The sequence below is a fragment of the Hippocampus guttulatus genome, chromosome 12, assembly GCF_054856545.1.
Source record: "Hippocampus guttulatus isolate MCC_2025c chromosome 12, RoL_Hgut_1.0, whole genome shotgun sequence".
Lineage (NCBI taxonomy): Eukaryota > Metazoa > Chordata > Actinopteri > Syngnathiformes > Syngnathidae > Hippocampus > Hippocampus guttulatus.
The window spans coordinates 12,234,847-12,253,746 of NC_141272.1; the positions used below are offsets into that span (position 1 = coordinate 12,234,847).

General features: G+C 42.0%; 1 protein-coding gene across 3 annotated transcripts in view; it reads left to right on the forward strand.

Annotated features, from left to right (window-relative positions):
• Positions 1-18,900, forward strand: part of LOC147197438 (muscleblind-like protein 1) — an 83,306-nt gene that overhangs the window by 14,200 nt on the left and 50,206 nt on the right. The window contains exon 1 of one of the 3 annotated variants that reach the window (XM_086125018.1): positions 3,448-3,585. The exons of the other annotated variants lie outside the window; for them this stretch is intronic. The gene's annotated coding sequence lies outside the window, so the exon portion shown is untranslated. Of the gene's footprint in view, positions 1-3,447; positions 3,586-18,900 lie in introns of those variants that run through there. 3 annotated transcript variants of the gene reach the window in all.

Below are 18,900 nucleotides of genomic sequence, written 5' to 3' on the forward strand. Positions count from 1 at the left end.
TCTATTTCGCTATTAGGGATCCTCGTGTTCTTTAGACATAAAAGTGCGAGACAGCAATGATTAAGAAAAGTCATGCATATTCAGCATGTTGAAAAAAGTTGACAAACTGACATGAAATCCATTTCGAACTGAACAGAGATCACTTAAAAGCACATCACCTTGCTGAAAGTTTCCATTAAGAAAAAATAAATAAAAATAATAATCTGTGAGCTTGTCTTGCTGTCAGCTCAGCTTTTTGGCCTCACATAGCATCAAGGATGATAGATGGCTCCAGATGTGGCCGTTAAATCCTCCTTCTCTTAGTCTGTGTGTTTTCTCCCTTCAATCGTTCCTCTTTTCCTTCTTGGAAGACACACCCGTCGCCTTTTCAAGGGCTCACAAAAAAAGTTAAGCAAGCCTGCATTTTCACCCACTCAGACTCTTGTCCCCACTAAATTAGCCGCAATTGCACCAATTATAGGTCCCAAACCTTTCAGCATGTCTTGTTTTCTCATCAGTGTGTGCCTCTTAAACGGCAAGTACATCATCATTAGCAGGAAGTATATTCACTCAAGTGTGATCCCGCCCCCCTCTTGTTTGCCCCTATTTACTTTTACACACTCAATGTGAACATATAAAGTGAGGTTTCATTCACTACTTTTAGTGTATATAATGCCATGATTGAACATGATTCCCAAGTGAGTCACTCACACTGTAAGGTGCTTCTGAGATTTCCTGATTTCACCCACCAAAGGTTTCCATTCAACTTCATGGTCATTGTATGACATAGATGGTATGCTCTTCGTAAAAACGTTTTTCTAGTGTTACATAAATGAACTGCACACAGACAATTTAATGCAAATAGAAAAATAGGGACATTTCATGAGCACATAGTGGAACTTTTCATGTACCTCAACATTGCAACTTGCGAGCTATCACTTCTGTTCATGTTGTTCTACTGACAGTGGTTAAGTGGTTACCATATTTTTACACTTGTATGTCCGTTAAGAAGGTTACAATGTTACCCAAGGAATATATTCTTTATCCTCTACAAAGCATGACTGACATTACTGCGGTTTACCGATCAGTTTTGATTTTGTAATGTAACCTACAGTACAATATTTTAGAATACTATGTTTTTATAATTAAACCATTCTTTTGTGCAGTTTAAAATGGATGAAAGACATTTTTATTCATTTCAATGGGGACAGATGATATGAGTGTCTTTTTTTGTGACTAGCGTGGTCACGCAACAAATGAATTTATATTTCAAAGCATCACCCATGTGCAAAACTATATTTTCTTCATCTGGATTTAAGTTTCCTATTTAGATCCAACTTTCAGGTTGGTAAATTCCTGGCTCGTTCTTTTTTTTTATGTCTATGAAAATTTTCCAACTGTAATTTTTTTTTAATTTTGCAACCCCACTCACATGTATGTACCATTAGGAATGTTAAACTACCTTCAAAAATTGCCTTTTTGGTAAATACCTGTATTATAATGGACCTGGATTAAAAATGTGTCAAGAGTCCGAACCCAACGCTTTTGGCAGCATTAATTAAAAAAGCGGCTGTGCACCACAATCTTGATAAGAAATATCATTTCAAGCCTACAGTCTGCTGTGTGAACCCTGAGCTAGAGAAGTCAACCCAACTTCCCTTTGCAGAAAAGTGTTTATCCCCTTCCGAGTGACATCACTCTTTGTTATTTTTAGAGTCCATCTGTAAACAATCAAAATCTTGTGATTTCTGCGCAATGCCTTGAAGGCGGTGCGAGTCACACGGAGTCAGTGGGAAGGGGGGAGGGACTTGTCAGTTCATATCGCCGATGACTGGGGCACTTCTGCTGGACTCTGTGGACATGATGTAAATATTTACGCATGCGACATGCAGATCCATCGTATGCGCTCTGGGGAGTTCAAACACACACATGCACTCAAACACACAAGGCAATGTGGTGATAAATTCCAAACACATGACTTGTTGCAGTCACACGTCAGTGAGTGTGAGTCACTCGGTAGCATCGGTAGCATCCACCTGACACACGCACACTCACATGTGTGCACCTGACGTAATGTTGATGGGTTTGCCGCCATGGCAACTGTTGGGACTCTTGCTGTCCTGGAGCAGAGTGATGCTGTGAAAGAGATGGGCTGCAACCAAAGGATGTGTGGCAATGTGTTTATTTCTGCTTCACATTGAGAGGCCTTTCTAATACAGGTTGTTGCCCCCAAGAAATAAAAAAAATAAAAAAAATAATAATAATGGGCAGTCCGGTAGTTAAGGGGTTAGCACGTCGACTTCACAGTGCAGAGATCCCGGGTTCAATTCCAGCTCCGGCCTTCCTGTGTGGAATTTGCATGTTCCCCCCGTGCTTGCGTGGGTTTTCTCCAGGTCCTCCGGTTTCCTCTCACATTCCAAAAACATGCATGGCAACTAATGGAACACTCGAAATTGTCCCTAGATGTGACTGTGAACGCAAATGGTTGTTCGTCTCTGTGTGCCCTGCGATTGGCTGGCAACCGGTTCAGGGTGTTCCCCGCCTACTGCCCGATGACAGCTGAGATAGGCTCCAGCACCCCCCCCCCCCACCCCCCACGACCTTGTAAGGATAAGCGGATTAGAGAATAGATGGATGGATGGATGGATAGATATGGTTAACTACAAATCCATTCATCCATCCAACTGGGGAGGAGGCTCACAGACAAACTGGCCCGAGTCCCTATTCCACGCTTACCCGTTGAGAAATGCACTTGACGAATACATATCCCTGGCAGTACTTGGGTTGACGGATATAAATATCCACGTCAGTGAAAGCGTTAATAATGTTAAAACCGAAGTTGCTGAAGATTTAATGGTGGTGACACTTTGATCCTGGAATCGATCACTTCTCTTCCCATTATTTCCTATGGGAAAACATTGATTCGAAAGTCAAACTGTGTCCTTTCCTGTATTGTGTTCGACCTTGGTTGCCTTTAGCATGCTTTTTAAAAAAAAAATTTATCCTCACTCTGCTCTTGCGGGTGGGAAGGTGTGTGGGTGCAGGTGGTGCCTAGTAAAATAACTACTTCTCTCTGAGAATTAGTGCAGATGGTGGAGAGACAAGGGCGAGGGAGGGGCAGGACCAGCCAGCACGGCTTGAATCCCGCTTCTCCAAAGCATTTTCACGGTATGTGAAATTGAGTGTTGACAGTAGAAGTTTGTCTAAACCCCCACGACCTCCCGCCCCCTCCATGACCGGCCTACCCTCCCACCCCACTCCGATTCCACACCTCCTCCTTTCTGCCTACGACCCCGGCCGTGAGATTCCTGCTGCGGATAAATTGTGTGTGACACGTTTAGCCAACGCTGCCTTAGATGGAGACGGGGTGCGTGGCGCTGAATGCGGCGAGCTTCTGCCAAGAGGGAAGGCGGAAGAGGGAGTGAAGGGCGAGGGAGGGAGGGAAGAAGAGGAGCAGGAGGAGGAGGAGGAGGAGGAGGAGGAAGGAATAGGAGGAGGATTAGGAGGGGGCAGTGACAGAGGAGAGAGAAGTGCCGCCAAGCAAGCATGAGGTTTTCACTTTCCATTCTCCTCTCAGCAGCAGTCAGATGAGAGTCCTTGCGCACAGTAAGTCTGTTTACTCGGCGTGTGCGTGTGCCCGTGTGCGTGTGTGTGCGCGTTTAGACACGAGCATGAGTTGTCGCTGATTACTTAGTCCCGCTCTCTTCTGCCATATCACTTTTGGAATATTTTACCAACCATCTGGATGATCAGTGGGATGGATCCCTGCATAGAGCTGTGTGTGTGTGCGTGTGTGTGCGCGTGTGTGTGCGTGTGTGTGCACGTGGGCGTGGGTGTGTGTGCGCATGTAAGTATAGCTAGCATGCAGATGGGCATCGTGCTTCTCTACTAATGTGCAGTAGTGTGAGGCGGGACACTTTTAATGTGGAAAAGAGCTGCGCAGACAAACAAATGGCCGAACGTCAGTGTTTAATGTTGCGCGAAGTAGTTGGCAAACACACGCACACACACACACACACACACACACACACACACATTGAGACACTGACACACATCCTCATTTCTGGCAGACTATTTCTCACACTGTTCCAGTCGGACAGCACCATGGTGTGAATCCTACTGTTAATGCCGTGCACCCCTATTTGTGGATTAATGATGACAAAACACACACTCACACACACATTTACTGAAACACACTCAGACACACGAATGGCAGCCATGCTCGAGAAAACATGACATAAAAATCACACACACACACACACACACACACATACACATACACACGCATTCACACAAGTCATTATTGAATTTTGCATTGGGTTGGAATGCAAATTGTCTGACTTGACAGCACTTTGTTTGAATTAGTATCAGTCCTTTCTAAAGTGGTTGAGTGGCTCCGCTGGTTAAGTTGTTCATGCAGGTGGCTTCCACCCAAAGGTTTATAAAAGAGAAGTCCTTCCAAACTGTACTGCGTTTGAAGGGAAAACAACAATTGCCGTTAACTGCTAGTCATTTTCAACACACACACAAAAATAATAATAATTGTGGCCTTGAATGTGCTTGTTTTTAGCCTTGACTCACATTTGATTGGCTGATATTTTGTATTTTATGCAAAATCGCAGATCGGTAAAAATGTCGTAATTCGACAATCGATCCAAGGATGTCTGTGCTCTCATTATTCATAATCCAAGGTTGCTCAACATATACAGGATTTTAACATTTTTATTTTTTCAATTGTTTCCCATATTTTCAAATTACGTGTTTTTTCCATGTCTTGAATGTTTATCAGCGTTTTAGGGATAATTAGGGTTTAATTGTTATTATTTGTTCCCTTGTACCATTCACCGGGCGTCAATTACATGCAAATTTTGGCTACTTGTGGGCTGGTCCTGTCCCAATTCCCTGCAAATAATGTGGGTCAACTGTGCATGTAAATAAACACGTTGTTTAAGTAGATTGGATAAATTGGTCCATCTTCCAATCAGATTCCCATTTTCACACTTTTGATGTAACACCTGCATTGTGCTGTCATGCAAACATGTGCACCGCATCCGAACATTTCGCAACATTTGGCCATTTGAAAGGTTAGAATATTCCTTTTTGACACTGTCAATGCAATTTTCATTTTGCAATATGGCCCATAAAGTGGTTGCTTTTCAGCTGTTTTAATCTGCTTTGCCTCTTACAGCACCTCCATTTGACATCACTTAGTTATGCTACAACTGCTACAACTAATCCAATATAGGTCAGGAGATGTTCAGCAATTCAAGATTTTCAAGAAAAACAGATTACGTCTGAGGTTTTTTTTGGGTTATAGGTGGGTCGGGCAAGAGGCGGGGTATACCCTTTACTGGTCGCCAGTCAAGCACAGGTCACATACAGACAAACAACAACTTCACATGTAGTGCTGAACAATTAATCACGTTCAGTTCGACAGTGCAATATTGCAGGATGCAATTTTGAAATCGCGAAGGCTTTAGATTTTATTTACTTATTTTGATGCTGCACTTTCTCGACGAAGTAACATAAATTTGCTGGCCAGTCGATCCTGTTGATAATAAGATGTACAGAAGCTCGTCTTCAGCTTCAGATCAACAACGCCGAAACAGTAAAAGTGCAATGCAGGCAACCTTACTGTTATGAATCTGGCTGTGTTTGATTTTATTTTTAGAATAGTGCTTCAGGCCAAAAAAAAAAAAAAAAAAAGCTGTGGGCAGCAAATGGACACTGGGTCAGGCTTTGGACACCTCTGGTGTATCATCCATCCATTTTCTGTACTGCTTACAATGTTCAGGGTGGTGTGGGTGAGCTGGAGCCTCTCCCAGCTGACCATGCGCAAGCGGCAGGGTACAAGCTGGACTGCTCATCAGCCAATTTGCAGGGGACAATCATCCACGCTCACACTTGTGGACAATTTGTTGTCTTCAAGAAACCTACAATTTAAATGATTATTTCCTTGACCTTGATATTTTTAGAGTCAGAGAGTAAACAAATATTTATTTTCCATGACGATAGCACTTGGAAAACAGCTGGAAAATAAGTAAAAAAAAAATCAATTTTTTTGAAGTAGCCCGTTTTATACTCTGTGTATATTAGCTTTATATACAATTAAACAGGCCCAGTTTACGTGTCAGATATATTTTCTTATTTTAGTATACATACTGTACTTTTTGTATGTTTTGCTTGTTGGCGTGTCATGATTTTCTTTTCAACTGTTAGGAGGGTGTCTTTGTTCAAGTAAAATGTTGGGAAACACTCACATAGTTGACCAGAACTGCCTTTTTCCTGGTTATTTGTTTTTGGACACTTGTTGCTAGGCAGAATTTATTAATGCACAATCATTGGTTACCAATAAGCCATTAAGGCCAATAATAATAATAATAATAATAATAATGACAAAAGGGTGTCTGAAAATAAATAGGCAAAATGGAGAAGGCCTGAACAATGAATTGAATTCAGATTGACATCGTCCCTTTGGCGTAAGATGGTATACACTCCAGCTCCCTGCAACACTAAACGGGATAAGGGGTAGAGAAAATGGATGGATATTGGAACACAAAAAGGTTCATTGCTCTGATTAGATCGTGCAGTTGTTCTAATGTTGGTGGCCGGTAGGGATCAACTTCCATCAACTTCCCTAATTTGGCAGCCTGAGCTCCCCGCCCGATTGTCACCACCAGTGCTAATACTTCAGCGCCAGCAAATGCCCTCCCTCTCATCCCACCACCTTCACTTCCTCGCCCCTCTTTGCTCCCGTGGCTCGTCTGTGTTTCTCTTTTAATGTCTGCGTGGAAAAAAGGCCTCGTTGCAGATCAGAGCAGACAGAGCTGCAAGGTCATCCGAGGAAAGAAAAGCGTCTCAAATCTATGAGGACGTCTTAAAATGGGGAGAAAACCGAGTTTGGAATTTGCGGACTTACATGGAAAAAAAGTTAACAATAAATCTGTCATATTTTCTCTTCCTCTGTTGCTGAAGGGTCATGTGTTGAATGCAGATGTGCGTGAACAAAGAGGAAAAAGTCAGCGTAATGAAAGAGCAAAAACTGCCGGTATGCGCTGTGATCAAGGTGAAGGCAGAAGAAGGTGACAGGAGTACAACACAGAGCACGCCCATGGCATTTAGACAGATAAAATAATGGCCGGGAGGAGTCCTTTGAGAGCGTTTGGCGAGTGGCAAAATGGCGAGTCAGTCAATGCCGATTGCTATTTTCCCAGCAGTCTGTAAAGCTGTCACGCCCCCCCCCCCCCCCCCCATCACACACTCACTGAAGATGTAATCTTTGGTAAATACGGTCGCCCCCTTCGGAGTTTGCCCGTTGTGATTTCCGCCGTTTACGGTGTCAATATGAGCCATTAGTCATAGACGAGAGAAGTGGACAGATTATTGCCTGTTTGGCCTCACGACACTCTGTGGCTGAGAAAAATGACCGCATGGTGTTAAGAAACAAAAACAAGCAAACGTGTTCACGTCCGAATGACACATCTGCAAGGGGCCGCCGTGCTTATGAAAGAAAAAGAAATACACCTGCATGGTATAATGAGAGCCAATACAAGAGCAGTACAGTGGTCAGTGTTTTCTTCCATTTCATAGTGAATAGAAAGCAGTCATTCAGTGGTGAAACGGTCCCTGTGGGCAAAGATTTTTGGCCCGGGACCAATTTCCTGAAGAGGAAGTAGTGAACGTCATACTATAACACGTTAAAAAGAATAAATAAATAAATAACTACATTTGTACATGCAATAGACTATTTCACTATGATGTCACACCTACTTATGAGTGGCAAAAGTTCCAATGCTACCATTAGGAAACAAACCCATTCATTTCGCACGGCAGAGTGATTGAGAATACCAAATAAATGGCTTGAATGAATATTTTATCAGTCTTCTAATTGTTTGACTTTTCTGTTGCTCGGATTACTGGCACAGATGAGCTCTTTTTACGGTTAACTGGATATAGCACTCTGTACAGATGGCGTTAGCTAGCAGGCTAGCCATTATGTTTTGCGAGGCTCCTCAAAGGCAACGTGACCAAACATTTTTTACATACCTGTGAGAAAACTCCTTTGACAAACATTATGATGGCAGGTTTGGTTTTCAGTCTATTCTATCAGGTAGTCTTGTGGTGTTCTTTGTTCAACTAGGCTACTTAGAACATCCAACTGGATTTATTCTCCTCCCTCAAACGGTGCCGCCTGTTTAATTTAGATCAGGGGTGTCAAATTCATTTTTGTCGCGGGCCACATTGTAGTGACCGTTTCCCTTCGAGGGCCGTTATGACTGTGAAGTCAAGAATAACGGTTCCTTCAACGATTGTTTCAGTTAGTGTCAGGAGGGGTTTGGTCACAAGAAACTGCTTATAATAACTCACTTATTTATTACATATGAGAATTTGAAATGTTGGTACGGATTTTAGCAATCATCGTAGAAGTTGACATGTTTGATTTGTTTTCGCGGGCCACATAAAATGATGTGGCGGGCCAGATCTAGCCCCTGGGCCTTGAGTTTGACACCTGCAATTTTAGATCTTTTTTGGGGGGAGGGGAGGAAATGTGAGAAAAAAACTAACATTTCTTAATTTATGAACATTGTATTTGAATATAAATGTAACGTGAAGAACATGATTGTTGTTCATTATGAAATTGGGCCATTTGCATATTTTGTAAGCAGAAGAGACACACTTTGGTGCCTCTATGAAACAACACATGGTAAGACCACCTGTCAAGAAGTAGCCGTTCTGCCTTATTTACATATATCCAGTGACTGCGATCCCGATTGGATCATTTGAAAAACATTTTTACATTAGACATACACCAATTCTGGAGTTGAAAGTGTGTTACAGTATCGTCCCCGAGAAGACAGATCTCAGTTTTTTTGTCTTCCATTTGCCACTTGTGTGGTAAGCAGATACTTCCCATCGATGAGCGTGCATTTCTTTCCGATTTATGCTGCTTTCAAACATGTGGGTATCCAATGCCAAGAACTATGACAAGCATTTGGAGGCTTCTAAGTGAACCCTGCTGTTTCTTCTCGAAATGGCCATTTTTGGAAATGGGGTTGACTGTATGTCATCAAGATTGTTTTGTTTGGAAGTCGTTTTGTCCTTAGTCACGCATTGGAAATGTTGCACTTTTGGGTCACCGCTGCTCTACTTGGCATTTCCTGAATTGGTCGTGACATCAAAATTCACAAATCAGGTGGTGTTTGATGATCAGATTCATGATACTGCAGCATTGGTTATTTTGTCTCCTCCTCATCTCACTTTAGTCATAGTATAGTTGTTTTTAGAGTGTTTTTTGCATTTCATTTTTGGGGAAAAAGCTTTGTTTTTAGGAAACCTTTTATTAGCTTTCGTTTTGTTTTTTTAATATATGGAGTATCTGTCGATTAAAAAAAGGTCAGAATAAGTATTGTGTAATCAAGAAAACTACCACCCCCAAAGTGTTTTCAGCACAAAACAAATACATTTAAAAATAAACACTGAAAGTGCATGGATGAAATGGATTGGCATAAAAAAAATGAATCCGTTTAGTCCATTAGTCCAAAAATATAGTTTCATTTTTCTAAAACCACCCAATTTTTAATTTCATCACCAAAACGTTTTGTATTTTTATTACAAAATACAATAAAATTGTAGTTTTAGTTTTTATTCGTTTTCCTTAACGATAACAACCTTACGCCAATGCGAGCCAACATAAGTCAGCTATGTGACCCATGACATGACCAAAGCCCTTTTTGTAAGATTTTCTACAATTTATTATGCTACTCTTTCCCTGCCCGCATTTCACATGGCGAGCATCCTCCCTCACCCTGCCGACATCAGATCATATCTGTACCCTTACATCTGTCCCAGACACCTGTCTCACTCCACATCTGTCTGGATTGCAACACTACAGCGTCTGCTCAATGGAGGCAAAAAACAGACATAGTGTACTGCATGTCTCTTAATATTGACAGAGGCTCTGTGGGTGAAGAAGGTCGTAAACTCACCGAAGGGAGTCTTTTTTTCCCCCGACTTTTTCCCTTGACCAACCTTCCACCCATTACGACTGCATCTCCTGCACGTTTTATTCCCTTTATGTCTCCGTCTGTCTTGGACGCGTGCTCTCATTGCCGCTCTCTTCTTCCAACCCTCCTCTCTTTCTCTTGCACTCTTTTACGCAGAGATGTATACCCTCCTCCTTTGCTATTCCTGTGAGGGGCAGACCAGTCTGACGGTGGCTTGTTTTATGTCCATGAACTCAGTGACACCCTCACTGCTGCTGCTGTTGCCGTTGCTGCTGTTGCGGCATTACGCCGCACTAGCGTTACCACACGCGGGTAGTAAAAGGCATAAAATGTATGCTTTTCTGCACAATACGTACACACTAAAACATCCATCCATCTGTTTTCTTCACGACTTTTTGACGTTCAGTAGGGAAGCTGGAGTCTATCCCAGCTGGCAGGAGGTGCAAGTCATCACCTGTCAATCATAGAGCTTTTACCCTTTTGAGCCCCTTGGTCATCACCGCTGCGTCGTAACATCCGGAGGATGCGCGGCTAGAAATGACAGAAATGAACGTGGATGCTTTTCTTCTGTTGTTGTTTGTTTGAATTTATTTATTTATTTATTTTGGGAGTGGGGAAGGGGGGTCATGTTGTGTTTGATGCGTCAAAGACGTCGGGACACTTTGAATTGCTACATGAGTCTAATGACTTGTGTATCTCTGACAGTTCATGTCAAAGTGGAACGATTCGATTTGGTGGGATCACGTGTCGATGCAATACGGTACGGTTCAGTTCGAGAGGGTATCACGCAGTGAGTTCCTTGTCATTTTACAATATGAATGAATTTGTCAGTATTGAAAATGTGGCATTTCCTACATAAAAAGTCTATAGTCCTCTGTGTGTGTGTGTGTGTGTGTGTATATATATATATATATATATATATATATCATTCTTTTATAAAACATTTTTTTGCACACACACACTGGCTTGCCATCGTCTTTGGTATTTTATTTGTCTCCTGGCTCCTTCTTTTGGAGTTAATGTTGGCTAGCAAACCAGTTGATATGTGCATTTTCGCCAACAATTGGTCTGTGTTGTGGAGCACTTTGTTAGGCAACCAAGAGTATTTAAAAACGATATATTTTTAAGAAATGAAATGAAATAAGCAGATTTACTTGTCGCACATGTGTGAGTTGTATCCCTGAAAAGTCTGGTCTAGTAAATGGATGGCTTGAGATGTGTGAGTGCAGGAGATGCTCATTGTCCTCCATAGTTGCTGGTTGACGCTGATGCTGGTGTGTTTCATATGGCGTGTTTTCACAATTTTGCATGGCTCATCCTGTCCAGTGGAAAATCAGCACGCGGGTCAGAGGCGAGTCGTATGCTGCGGTGATCACTTTTTAATCACATGCTTGACTCTTTGCCCCGTTCCAGAAGAAAGGTCAACACCATCTTTTCTTGTTTGCCCTCATCTCATCTTGAATAACTTTCCGAAACACATATTTGTTGACTGTTGACTGATGCATTCAATGTGGTGTGGCTTTTACTTTTTTTTTATTTTTTATTTTTTCGTGGTTTGAGTCTGTCCCGTACCAGTGGGAAAATGGCACAAGGGGGGCTGACTGCTGGACTGATCACCTGTCAGTCATAAAGCTGACATTTACATTCTTCAGATTTTATTATGCATCGCGACTACAGATCGCCCGGTTTTCTATTCTTTCCGATACATCGAATATTGTCAATCCACAGCAATGGAATTAAATGAGTATTGTACTTTTGGGGGGGAAATGTGCTTAATCTGTGTCTGTCCGACTTCCTGTTGCTGCTGGCACTCATTCGAACAGCCTAGTGGGCGAGGCAGGCACATGCCACATTTTTCCATTGGCCTTCGAGGGACAATCACAAATTCTACCTAGCAATAAGCAGCCTGACCATAATCCGCCAGTTTTGTAGCTTTCAAATCCACAACCTAACAACAAAAGGCCCTGTTTTTTTGTTTTTCTTTGTTTTTATTTTAGATTCAGTAGAGCAGGGATTTTTTAAGTGCTTTTTTTCCGGGATGAATTTCCTCTGTGAGCGTCTGTTTGACTTTCTGTTGCTGCTGGCAGTCTATCGAACTGCCTCGTGGGTGAGGCTGGCACATGGCTTTTTTTTCCCCCCCATTGGTCTGTGAGGTGCAATCACAAATTCTGCTTAGCAACATGTGGCCGGACAAGCATGTGAGTAGTTTTTCTGGTATGTAGCTTAACTATATTCAGATTTGTTTCGAAAGTAAACACTACCGGACAGTGATGGTTGACTGGAGAAAACAAACACACACACACACACACACACGGTTTGTTTTTTCAGATGAACGAGGGAGTCTTAGCTCTCCAGAGAGAGAGAGAGAGAGAGAGTCAATGTTAATCATATGCACACATATTACTCATGCGCCCGAGTCTTGAATATCAATGCCGCGGTTGACCTTCCATTCATCTCCTCACTCGCGTCCTCTCTTCACAATGCAGATCTGCTGCCTCATGCTTAGCAGTCCGCACTTGCTTGTCCGTGTGTGTGTGCCGAATTGAAATGAAGTCCAACATTGCCCTGATGGCGAGATGAGTGCAAATGACTTCATCCGAGGCGAGAATGATGAGCGATCAAAGGCAACACGGGCGAGTCCAATCACAAGCTCGCAGGGGCGTGGCCGAGCTGTTGCCCGACATGGGTTCTCGCAGCCGCCATCATTAATTCATGAATACGGGCGTTCCCTTGGCGAAGTGTAGGATCTCATTAATGTTGCAGGGATGTCCATCACTTTTCTTTTTCTTTTTACCTCCAGCATTTATTTCCTTTATTGTTCATTGAAAAAGGCAATAGACTTATTGACTCCGGCAGCAATCTTTTATTTGTTGCTCCGAGTCCAGCAAACATTATTATTCTCTGCCATCGGATTTAATGTATTCCTGATCAGTTATTTCTACGTAATTAATAATGTTTTTTGCTTGCAAGAGTGTGAACCTGGAAAGCATGACTCACAAATGGGAGCAGGCTGATTTTTTTTTTTCCCCCAGCTTTGACATTTACCTTCTTGAGTAACGTTAACCCCCACTGATGCAGCCGTTTAACAAGACTGCATGGCTATGCGGATGGAAACTGCACAGTGGGTATTGTACAATGTTTGATACGGTGTCTGTTTAAGAAAAAAAAAAGGTGGGACAGCTGGAAAGGCGATCAGCTCTCATTGAAAATGCTGACAGCGTTGGCACACCTCTGTTGAGGGACGTGGAAATGTTAATTGATCTTTTCTGTGGAAGTAAGCAATCAGTGCTCAACAGAAAGTTTGGTCTAGTGGGAATATATTTGGCCTGAAGACATGACTGTCAATTAAAAATGTGGGCCTGATTGTGAAGCTGGTTAGGCAGAGGTTTTTACAAGTTAAATCTACAGAAGTGTGAAACAAGATGGTTCCCATTTGAAACAATGTGTTTCTTTCAAAACATGTTGCTACGAATCATACAGTAAGTGACATGTTCCTTGAAGATGAGTAATACATTCACCTCCACCCCCTCCCCCGCCCCCAAGAGTAAAAGATCATTTAAAAAATGAGAATAAAATATGTGGACTTAGGGCTGGGCAATATCGTTGTATCATGATGTCTTTCAGCAGTCTATCGAGAGATACAATTTTTTTTTTTAATTATATCGTAACAAAAGAAATTTTTGACCTAGAGAAAAAGGCTGAATTTGTGTAATTTTATTTTAAAATTTACAGCATAGTGGTCAACTGGTTAGTACGGATGGTTGTTCGTCTCTGTGTGCCCTGCAATTGGCTGACAACCGGTTCAGGGTATCCCCCGCTTACTGCCCAAAGACGGCTGGGATAGGCTCCAGCACCCCCCGCGACCCTTGTGAGGATAAGAGGATCAAACAATACTCACATGCATATATTCTTTATCTTCTGCTAAGAATCACTAATACAGTATAACTGCGGATTACTGAGAAGTTTTGTTTTCCTTCTTTATTCATGTCTGTGTTATACTGCCCCCAGGTGGCCAAGGTGTGCCCAGCAGAAGCGGCACAATGGCCATTGAACTGAAACAAAAAAGTGGATTTTTTAAAAAATATTCTCTTTAATTATATTAATTATCTCTTTAATTAATCAGTGTTTTCATACACTGTTTTAAAATGTTTTTTTTAATTTGAATGTTTGAATTGAAAATCATTTGAGAAACTCAATTCATCTTATTAATGGCACTGTAATGCTGTTGGGTTGCTCTTTTCTTGTTTCTCATCGACAAAATGATTGCAAGCCATGGCTGTAATGAGGTTTTTACAAATGTTACGTCATATCAAGTTGAGTGCATTGATACCACAGAGGACCTGACACTATTAGCCAGTTTGTCCTTGTCACCGATGCTCTTTCTCTTGTTGCAACGGCGCAGATGACCTTGCAGCACATTTCTGCACCGCTGCGGCGCCAAGGGTGTTGTGCGGAGGAACCTGGCTCGGGAGGGAGGTGTTTGTTGCCGTGGGTGGTGACTATTAAAGTCGAGACATGATGCTCAGGGTGCAGCCGAGCAGAAGAGTGAGCAGATTTGTGGGAAGGAGGGAGACATATGCAAGTAGGGAAAAAAGGAGAAAAAGTGGTGACGCAAAAGACAGATTCATAATGTGAAGGTGCTATCAGAAGCCGACAATGTCCAGAAAGTACACTTTTGTAGTTTCAGGAGAGCTTGTCATTTGTGTGGTGTCCATTCATTAGTGTCGTGTTGTATTCACTCTGGCGGCCCGGTAGGCAAGTGATTAGCGCGTCCACCTCAAAGTGCAGAAGTCGTGGGTTCGATCCCACTCTGGCCTTACTGTGTGCAGTTTGCATGTTCTTGCCGGGCCTGTGCGGGTTTTCTCCGGGTACTCCGGTTTCCTCCCATATTCCAAAAATATGCATGCAGAAAAATTTGTGGAAGTGATAGCTTTGGAGCACAAGAGGGAACACAAAATTCATATTGTCCAAGAGTGGGTGTTGTTAATCCTATCCCCCAAAGCTAACACTTCCACAACTTTTCACCCCGTGATGATTCTTCAATCATCACGGGGTGTAGGCATGGGATAGGGGAAGATTATATTTTCAGTGGTGATATATCATGTGTGTGGTGTTTTTAAAATTGTGTGTGTTCTCTGCTTTCGGTTTCCAGATTGGGATCCCCTAAATTCTAATGACAATGTTTGTGTGGCCTAAATGGTGCCTCGTGGGACTGAAATAAACTCCCGAGTGTTTGTGACACACACATCCCACTGTGTTGTTTCCAACCTTCCATCGTTCACCAACCTGTAGCAATAACCACTTTTAGCCTTCCATCACCCCTCGTCTGGCCTCCTCCCTTATCTTGTGGCACCAGCGCTGAGCTCCTTCCCTGTGCCCCCTCCTTCCCTTCTCGCTGGTCCTATCAGTGTAAAGGTCAGCTCAGGTCCAACATCCACACCGTCGCCTTTTGTAATACAACACGTCCGACGTCTGCTTTTTGCAGCGTCAGTCAGTAAGCATTAAGCAACCCTTTAACTGCTCGTATTACCGAATGGCCACGCTGCTTTTCTGCTTTGCTTAGCTGATGGGTGAATTGAATTTTCGGACTTTAACCGATTGGTCTTGGTGTCAGATTGACGCACATGTCACAACCAGCCTTATTTTGCTTTTCTTTCTCTTTCGTCCTCTCTGTTCACCTCCTCATTGTTTCTCTCTCCACATCTGCACATCCAGAGAGAATATTGCTTTTGATAGTATTTTTTATTTTTTTAATGCAGTTAAAGGCAGCTTTTTGTTGCCCTTGGTCGATACCACATAAATAGCACACTTTATTTCCCCTTGGTTTTTAAATCATCATTGCGAGGTTTATTATCATGACTCAAAAAGTAATCACCCTTTTCTATATCAAGGCTTGTTGCCACAAGGCTCCAAATAATCCAGTGGAGCCAAATGAGCAGGGTCGTTTTTGCAACCATATTAGCACCGTGATGCGATGGCTTTCCGGAAACAAGGTGCTGCGTTTCTGTGCTTGTTGCAAATTGCAAATTTCTCCATTGTGGGACAGATCAAGGTTTTCTTATCTTATCTTATCTTGTTGTTGATACGATTGAGAATCACAGTCAGTGAAACTAATGGTATGATATTAACACGACATTTTGTCACGAATAAATGTAATTTATTTTGGAAGAAAAGTGTCTGCAATACTCAACCGCATATGTAACTGAGGGAGGTAAAACCTGTAGAAACAGTCTTTCCATTGCAAAAATAAAATTAAATCAAGGCAAAACAACCTGTGCTTGTTCTGTGTTAGCCAAGATCATTTTTTTCTTAACAGGCAATTTTGGTGAAAAACATTTCAATTCTTTCAAGCATGTCCCCCCTTAGAAATTACAACTTGTTATTGAGATTTTATTACTGGTTATGAGTCAGTCTACCGGTAGTTTCCTTCCATCCATTATCTGAACTATGTTATCTTCTCGAGGGTCACAGGTAATTCTAGTGTAAAAAAAAAAAAAAAAACGAAATCACATAATTCTACTGTATACATCAAGATTGAGCAAAGCAGGCGATAGGGCTGGAAAAAACATCTGCACTTACTGGGTGGCCCGCCGCCACAACTGGCAGGGCGTCCACTTCAGTTGCCGCTTGAGCAGAAGGCATTAAACATTTTATGGAGCATAGTTTTCAGTTGCTAACAAACCATCTGGATTTACCTTGAGGTATCGTCACACGGTTGACATGGTTCCTACTCCATCTTCACGGAAGGTATATGTCAGGCAGGTAAAATGGTACGGGGTGTCTTGGTATCAGAGCATTTTTCACAGTTTGAGTCCAAGTGTCGACAAACAGTATCTGCACCGGTTTCGGTATGGGTGCATCCTTAATTTTAAGAGATCAGTGAGGGGTTTTGAGTCGGGATGGGCATTGGTATTTAACGACACTACTCCTCTTAATGTTACTGCTTATTGATCTGGAATTCTGATCTGTAAAAAATACACCAAAACCAACGTACTAGAACTAACTTTTTTTTTTTAACAAATGTACTTTTCTTGCAACTACAATGACATTAATGTAATACAAATAAATACAATTGAATTTTTAGAAAACGATTTGAACAAATCATGATCGCACTTTTTATAAACAGTCATTTAGTGTAAAAAAAAAAGCTTGAGGAGAGCAATAAGCCTGGCCCATGCAGTAGGACTGCAAAAAGCACTTTGTGAGGTGAGAGGGACAATTACTAAAATTGTGTTGTGCTTTCATTTCCTCTTTACATTTTCATGCAATTGTGACAACATTGTGACGTCATCACTATGTGCCTCCCCAGGCATAACCACTCAAAATAAGAGGGACAGTTACGTTAGCGTCACAGTTGCAATGAGTGCAAATTGGGCTTTGAAGCCCGAGTAGGTGGGGCTGAGACAGCATTGTCATCTCCACCGTGATACAAATTCCGATCCCACACATCAAAAAAAACTTTAAAAAAAAACAATAGGTTATATAACACAATGGACATTTTTATATAATACTAAGTATCATGTCCTAATATGCTTCACACAAAATTATCATGAGAACTTAAGATGCGATATATCACAATAGTGATACTGTCTCCTACAACTAACAATGTGACGTAGCCAATGCGATACATTGTGATATCCACTCTGGGACATTGATATTTCCCCCACCCGTCATCGATACTGGATGGTCAGAGGTTATGATGTGATCCGTCACGGTATTGATATTTTATCCACCCCTAAATGAGACTCTACTGTAAGAGATTATGAAGTGATACATTATATCACAATATCGATATTGTTCCACTAATTCAGATATGATATATTTCAATATTTTGGTCGTATAGACGTATAGATACTATATTTCTGTTGGCAAGCTGTGAATGAGGAGTCAAAGGGTGTTGAGTGGGTCAGTGCAATCCTTCGAGACCTCTCTCTCTTCGTCAACATAGGCTGGAGTTGATCTAATGGTATAATCATACAGTATCTGTTGCCTCTGGCTATGGGAAATGGCCGCATCAATTATTCAAATGCACCGAGATGCTTATTGATGATGCCCTTATTTATTTATTTCCTCTCAACATCGTTCCTCACAGTTTTAGCCTTGTTCCGTCACGGTCTCATTTATTCATGCGATGGACCACAGCCACGGCTCGTTTTGTCACGGCTGTTGACGGGAGTCTAGCGACGGCCTCGGCAGGGTCGCCTTTTTTGTGTACCGGTAATTGCAATTTGAACGCTTTGCTACCCTGGCCCTCTATTCATGAAAGTTAATGCGAGGGGATAGCGGCCTGTTTGATTCCCATGCAGAAACGCCAATATAATGCCAAAGCTCAATAGCTAAGGCGGACTTTCTTCTTCTAAGCAGTAGAAATAAAGGCTTGGAAGACTTTGTTCCACCCGGTGTTAAGGCACAATGCTTTTCTGCCCCCTTTCATGTGTGTGACTGCTCAGGAGTATCGATTAAGGAATGCACTGCACTGATAACTGTTTGTAATATTTTGCCCATATCTCTAAGATAACCAGACAGCCCTGAGTATTCTGCATGCTTTACAATGAGCATCTAATCTGGAACGATTTTCAAGATCTTATTTTATCTTTGAATATAACGTATCTCGTTGGAAATAATAGGCAGCATGGGAGTGGCGAGCACATCTGTATCTTACACCCTCACTAATTGTGGATCGGTTTGCGAGGGGGCATCTGTCTTGACCGATGGGCATCAAGTCTAACTGACGGCATTAATATCAACATTAAATTTCAAAATCTTCAGTAGATGGAGCAAAGCAAGCTATAATTCTTGATCCTAGACAGAAGCACATTTTTTAAAAAATAGCTCAAAACTGTTTATATTTGTTTGAAAATTGCATAATCATTTAAAGTGACCCCAAAGCTCCCAAAAGACCTCTCTTACTTAATAA